The sequence below is a fragment of the Condylura cristata genome, unplaced genomic scaffold (assembly GCF_000260355.1).
Source record: "Condylura cristata isolate star-nosed mole 26May11 unplaced genomic scaffold, ConCri1.0 scaffold00014, whole genome shotgun sequence".
Lineage (NCBI taxonomy): Eukaryota > Metazoa > Chordata > Mammalia > Eulipotyphla > Talpidae > Condylura > Condylura cristata.
Genome location: NW_004567115.1, coordinates 17,540,333 through 17,548,239, shown reverse-complemented (window position 1 = coordinate 17,548,239; position 7,907 = coordinate 17,540,333).

Here is a 7,907-nt window from a genome sequence, read left to right as displayed (position 1 = left end):
CCGGGGCAGGCGGGAATCGAACTCATGGGAAAGTGGCTTTAGCTTCTCAGTGCTGTGCTTTAACCCGCTGCGCCACCAGGGAGGGCCTGGAGATTCTCTTTTATAAAATGAGTTGTTGTTTATTTTTTCTCACTTGTCTATTGTTACCTGTCTTTTCTGAATTGCAAGCAATAATTTATATATTCTGGATATAAATCATTTCTGTTACTTATGCTACATATATCTTTTCCTATAAAGTTACTGACTTGTTGAAAGCCACACTACCCACATTGTATGACAAGGTCCAATGTGGGGGAAGAAAGCCTGAAAAGTCAGAATATTCCACAGCTGGTTCCTGTTGGATTCTTTTCGTTTGTTTATGGTCATTTCCAACAAGTATGGTTTGTTTCTGACCATTCCCAAGAAGCATAGCAATGTCCAAGTATACATTCAATATGAAATCAATAATTACTTGATTGGATTAATAACAATAGCATTGTACACAGAACAGCACAATATGTTGTAAAATAATTAACATTACTCTGTTTGAGCAGGCTGGCACAAGTCTAGGTCCCACAATAACTAGAGACATGTTATGGTCCCAGAATTCTGGGACCAAACAATTTCCTGCCCAGTCCCCAACAAAAGATCTATAGTTTTAAGTAACAGTTTTATCTTAAGTAATAGAATTATAAGTAATAAGTTTTCTTACTCTGTTCTTTAGCTTTCACTCCAACCTCTTTTCACATAACAAGGTTTTTTAGATAAGATTAATAGGATAATAATTAGTGACCATAAAGAAAGAAACTTTCCCTTAATTCTTGTGGTAGATATAGAAGACTAGGTTGACAAAACAATTGCAGAAATAGTGATTAATAGAAGCTCCTTTTATAGATCAAAAAAGGGATTTTTCCTTAGGGGCAGGGAAAAGTTAGTGCACTCAGTGTTGGTGTTTTTCTGACTCCTAGTTCCTTAACATTAGATCCTATACTTTTAAGATGTATGTTCATTGAGATATTAACAAAATGATTGCTTAAGTTGTAATAGCAAACCGATCACCATAGGAATATTTTGTTTGAAAACTGATCACTATAGGAATATTTTGATTGATGAATGGATCACCATAGGAATATTTTATTAATGACTGGTCACTATAGGAACACCTGTGTATCAATTGTACTTTTTATTAATGAATTATGAATATCACAGTCTCAATAAGAGATCAAAAAGTCCCAACTTGTCTGTAAGAAAAATGTGATGAATGTTAAGCTTCCTGCTTTATGCACACACTGATGTAATCCCACCATATAAATAAAGACCTGTAACGTATAAATAAAGACCTGCTGAGACAATCGGCAGAAAATGCTTTCACCCAAAACAGGTGTCTGTGTCTCCTCACTTTTCTACCTCATCTTTTCTCTTCTCTCTCTTTCCTTTGCCGACGCCATCCTTTCCTGCGGGAGCCCTCCCTACCTCAGCTTCAGCTGACTGTGCCCTCCCATAAAGATATCTGTGATGAATGCATCTACACTTAATATTTGTCTTGTGTTCTTTTTGGGAGATTTTTGCCTACTCCAAGGTCATAAAAATTCCAGCATTTTCTAGAAAATGTACTGAAGTCACCATTCACATTTAAAGATTTTCAGTTTTGGACACTGTGAGAGCATACATTTGCAGAGGTCTGAATTTGACCTAAATAAACGTAATTGAAAAAAGACATAGTCCACTTGAAGTAATTTTTATATGTATGAAGTAGGGGTAAAATTTCAATTTTTCCATATGTATATCCAATTGACCCAATATAATTTACTAAAAAGACTCATCCCCCTCCATTGTTCTGCAGGGTTCCTTTGTCATAAATCTAGTGTTCATTTATGTGTGTTCCTTTCCGACTTTGTCCATCAATTTGACCTACTTATTGTTGGGGACCGAGGCCGGCATCTGGCGTCTGTCAGCAGCCATAAAAAGGTGAAATGGAGTCCGGATAGAGAAAAACATCCGGGTTGTAAAAGGCATGCGGGAAGAACTCCTTGCCCCCACCTTTTCTTTCTCCTCTTTCTTCTCTCACCCACCTATTATCTAACCACTGCTCCATTCTCGCCCATTTTTGTCCCTCGCGAGAACCATGTTATCAAGCACTGCTACATGTCTAGTGTCCATTGGCTTTCTCCCTTCCCGACTTCTGCATCCCCCACCTCTTGTATTTTATATAAACCAGATAAAGACAAAATAAACTCTCTCTCTCTCTGTTCTGACACACACGTGTGACTGTTTTCTTTGTTCGCCGGCCCTGGGGCTCCGACTTTCCGGCCTTGCTGGTCAAGGTCCTCGACAACTTATCTGTCCTTATACCAATTACATGCTGTATTAATTTTGCACTAAATAGTGTCTTGATATCAGTATAAGTTTTCTTAGCTTCATTTTTAAAGATTTTCTCAATTATATAAACATTCACATTTTCATATAAATTTTAGAATAAGTTTGTCAATTCTTTCATGCACAAAAGAAATCTATTGGAGTCGCACTGAATTTAGATACCAATTTGTGGAGAACTGACATTTTTACAAGGGGGAAGAAAAGAAAGGGGAGGAGTGTAACAGGGTGGAACGGTGCCCTGTCTCCGCACACTGTAACAGGAGGAAGAAGGAAGTCTTCTTTCATTTATTTAGACGTCCTTAAGTTTACTTTCTTGCAGTAACAATTAGTTGATTTTTCTAAACTATTTTAAATGATGATATTCAATATTATTTCTAAATGACTATTGCTGCTAAAACTAAGTTGGTGATGGGAAACCCGCGGGGACTATAATTGAGATGGGGAAAAAATGTAAAAATGTAAAACAAACTGTTATAAAATAAAAAAATAATAAAATAAAATTTAAAAAAACTAAGCAATCATACTTAATTCACTCACTGACTGTAAGTTTTCCTGTAAATTTATTTGACATGGCTATGGATTAATATTATTGTACGAATGAAACAATGAGATCTTTCTGTCTGGGCAACTAACCTTAATATTATTTATTTCGTAGCCTTCATTTTTTGGATAGGGCTTCAAGACAATGCTGACTAGAAGTGGTTGACAGGAATTTTCTTGTCTCAGTCTTAATTTGGGGAGAAAGTTTCAAAATTTCATTGTCCAGTTTAAAGATAGCATTGGGATTTTTTAATAAACAAACTGTGAAATTAAAAAAAAATTCCCTTTTGTGGAAATCAGATCCTAAGATAGTCCCAAATATATCTCTTCCCTCCTGTTTTCAAGTCCTTGTATCGCATTCTCCCATACTTAATCATGACTGGTTTATAAATTCAGCAGAATATGCAGAAATAATGGGTGACTTCAAGAATTAGGTCACAAGAGACAGTTCACTTTTCATCTAACTTCTCTTAGATTTCTTAATCTCTCATCTCTTATTTCTTAATCACCCATCTTGGTGTAAGTCAGTTACTATGTCCTAAGAATGCTGAAAAACTATATAAGAGAGGCCCAATATGTGCTAACAGTAATAAAAGAATAATGCTTCCCACCAACAAGCAACACCTCCTTGCCAATGTGTGGGTGAAACACGAGTGAAAACATACTCTCCAAATCAAACCTTGATATTGCAGGGGAGGAATAATCATTTTTTCTCAACCTATCTGAGTTCGCAGCTGACACCCCTGTCATAAAAGGCAGATTAACAAGAGGAAAACAAAAGGAATTTTATTAGCATTTATACATGGGAAATGCCCAAGGAAAAACTAGTAACTCCCTACAGTGGCTTAGAATTCAGGTTTAAATATTACTTTATTAAGGAAGGATGGAATAGAGACCTTTCAAGGAAGAGGAAATGATTTTTAGGAAAGATGAATGGACCCTTCAAAGAATAGATCGAAAGTATGTTAGTGGCAAAGTTTTGTTATGGTGTCAACTTCCAGTCTCCTGAAAAGTCAATCCTACCAAGATGATGAAACTTCCAAGTAGAGGATCTATGACAACAAAGTTTCTTCTGGAAAATCTGTCACTAGGCAGATAACAAGAGCTCACATTCATTGTTTCAAGTGTCTTCAGTTCAAAATTAGTATGCCAAAGCAACATATTTTGGGGTGGTATGTCTTGAACTCCTAGGGTTATATCTTGGGGTGGTATACTCTTTTCCTTCAATATGATTGCAACCCCAGCCACTATATTAATTAAAACCTCATGAGAGAATCAGAGTGAGAATTCCAGCCTAAGGTGCACCCAAATTTCCTGATCAATAGAAAAATGTATTCATTGCTTTTTTTTTTTTTAACCACAAAGTTTTGGAGTAACTTGTATGAAGCAAGAGATAATTAATACAACTCTATGCTTCATTTGCTAAGTTTTGATCTTTAGATGTTAATTTAGTCAGATCTCCTTATTAGGATGGTCATAAGGTTTATCACCTTTATCCCACAAATGTAGCTAGTTGTTGCTTATTCCTTATAATACTGGACTTAATCCAATTTGCCTTGATATATTAACTACATTATATATTTATTAATTTGCTTGGAAGTTTGCCTCTATGTTCATGAGAGATATGGCCAAGACTTTTATTTTTCACTGTCTTTGTCAAGTTGGGGATTTAAGTTGGGAAGTGTTTCCTCTTTTTTCCATTCTCTAATAAGCTTTGCACTGGGATAGTGTTCCTCCTCCTTAAACGATCTCAAAGAATTCACTGGTAAAATCATCTAAGTCAGATGCTTTCTTTGAAGGAAGGTTTTAATTAGATATTCAAATTTTAATAGTAAGAAGACAATTCAGTTTTTATCTTTTTGTGTGTGAGTTCATTTTGATAAGTAGCATCTGTCTAGGAATTTTCATTACTTCTGCATTTCCTAAAATGTTTGTCTGAAGTTTTCAAGATTTTTTTTAGTTTTATTTCTCTCTATAGATTGTCTTTACAATGCCATTTAATTTTTTTCTAATATTGCTTAGCTGTGCTTTTCACCAGGAGTTTACATTATCAATACAGCTAAAGTAACTTCATTTTGGCTTTTTTTTTTTTGATCCTCTCTATATATATGTTCCGTATTATACTAATTCCTGCTCTTATTTTTATTATTTCCCTTTGCCCAATTTCTTTGGTTTTAACTTTCTATTATTTCTCTAACTTCCTGAGATGTAGGTTTGGTTACAAATATCATAGTTTTCAGATACAAACATTTATAGTTATATATATTTTATTAGATGCAGTTTTTTTTTTGGTATCACGTAAGCTATGATAAATTTTAAATTACAATTCTGTTCAAAATATATTTCCATTCTGCTTTCTTCTCAAGTACATGGGTTATTTAGACATACATTGTTTATAGTCCAAATGCTCATTTATTAAGTGTCCCTGTGGTTGAGATATTCTTCCATGTGTGGCTCTGAAATTTATACAATTTCACTCTTCAAATTTGTTACAATTTCCCTTTTGGTCCCAAATACACCAATTTTGGTAAATATTCTAAAATACTTTTAAAGGTTGTATATGCTGCAGTTGTTCAGTGGAATATTGTCTCTATCTGCCGATACAGTCAATTCTGTTCTTTACATTGTTCAGATTTTCCACATCCTTACTGACTTTTGTGTGTGTTTACTACTTCTGTCAGTTGCTAAGGGAAAAGTATAAAAATCTGCTACTCTGATTGTTTATCTGTATCTTCTTTTGATGCTATCAAAGATATGTGTGCATGTATATGCATGTATACATATGCCCTCACACGTGCTACATTGTTAAGTGTGTACAAATTTAGAACATTATGTTTTATTTGCCAGCTCTTGTATCTTTAGGAAATGTTGGTATAAATTTACTAATGCTTCTTTCCTTATAGCTCATTTTGTCTGATATGATTGCATAGTGTATCTTTTTTCCATTTTTACTTTCAACATTTCAGTATTCTCATATTATCTTTGAAACAGTTTGAAACAGCATAATACTTGAGTATTTCTTTTCTTTTTTTTAAAGGTTTATTATTTATGCAATCAGAACTGGGTTACAGGCCAGGGTTACAGGGGTGGTGAGAGGATTCACCAGAGTCAGAGTGGGAAGCAGAACAAGCAAATTGACCAAGTACACGGCTGAGGGGAGCAGTGGGCCGGTCAGAAGAGGTCTGCTGCACCATGTGGGTCACCTCCGGGGTGGGATCAAACTCATACTGAAGTGACTTTAGCTTTCTAGTGCTGTGGTTTAACCTGCTGTGCCACCAGGGAGGGCCCGACCTTAGAACATCTTAATGCTATTGAACTCCGCCTGCCTTTAATACTGTACCTACCTTTTGATTCCAACATAGTTAAAAATCCACAAAAACATTCAGTTATTATTTTATATATTCAATTTTCTCTGGATTTACCTATCTGTCTACCCTTTGGGTTATTCTTTCCGAATCTCCAAGCTTAAGCTGAGGATCATTTTCCTTCTGCCAAAAATGTTCCTTTTACTATTTCCCTGAATATAGGCCTGCTATCAATGAATTGTTTCCTTTTTGCTTTTAATAGTGAATTCACAGCTATTTACTGTCAGAACTTGGGATTTGTCATTCCATTGTCTTCTGGTGTCCATCATGTGTCAGTCCAGTTGTCAGTCCAGCTGTTATTCCTTTGAGCATAATCCATCTCTTCTTCTAACGCTGCTTTTAAAGATTCTGCATTTAAATTTGGCATGCATAATACCCCAAAGGGCTGTTACAAATCTTAGAGAAGTGAAAATATGCTTAATCTCAACATAAGAGGAGTACAAATCAAAATAACAAAGTAGTACCAGTCTTTAAATCTATCATATTAAACAAGTAAGTAGATATCCCTTTATTAGTCAGGCCATGGAGAGTGGGCCTTTCTGATGCATTACTGATAGGAGTGTAAATTGATAGATCATTTTAACAGGCTACTGGTTCATATTTATTAAGTTAAATATGCCCATTACTATTGAGTCAGAAAACTCATTTCAGGGAATGCACCCTACTCACATCTGTACACAATACTATTTTTCTTTTAAAATGTAACCCAGAATTTTTCCTCATTAGATATAAGACATGCAGCTATGGAAATGACTCTCAGGGGAAAAAATGCTTACCCTCAGCAGCGCCTTAGCCGCATTAGCTGACCCTGAGAAGCAGAAGTGGCCTGCTACTCCTCGCAGGGTCAAATGGGGAAGCACTGGGGCTGGTTAGGAGGCAGAAGGAATGCGGGAAAAGGGCACGCAAGAGCCTGTGTTTTATCGCTTTTGAGGGAAGGAATGGATGAAGTGGGGTGGACGGGCTTGGGACTGCTGAATCATGCCTGTAGGCTCAGGCATGGAGACCATCCCAGGTTGTGTAACACCTGGCCCTGGCATGGTCAGGTAGCTGGATAGTAGCTCTAGGGAATAAAAGAGCTCAAAAGTGGGGAGAGATGGGGAGCTCTACATTGGTTTGCATGTGGAAGCCACACTCAAGAGAATATGATTTCCTCTTTCTAAGAATTAACTAGCCCTGGGACTTGAAGTCTTTTTGGTCAGTGAGGGCCCAGATGCCAGAGCACCAAGAATACTGAAAATAAAAAATAGAGTTAAAACCCATTTATACAAGTTTATTCATTGCAATGTTATTTGCTTTAGGAAAAATGGAAATTATTTTAAATCCATCAACCTGATAAATATATTTAGTTCCCGTCAATGAACTCCCAACCAGCCATAAAAATAAATAATAACTAACAATTTATGTACTAATTTGAGAGGCAATCTAGTTCAGTGATTAAGAAAATGAGCTCTTGACTAAAACATTTTAGGATTGTAACATAGCTCTCACACTTTTAAAAAGATTTTATAAAAAGTTGTTCTACAAAAAAAAAGTTGTTCTACAGTACAGAATGGCTCTCTCTACAGAAAACAAAACTCACTCTCTTTTCAGTTGGTGTCTCTGTGGAGGGTAACTGACAATGCTCAGTCATCTAGGTTTGTAATTACA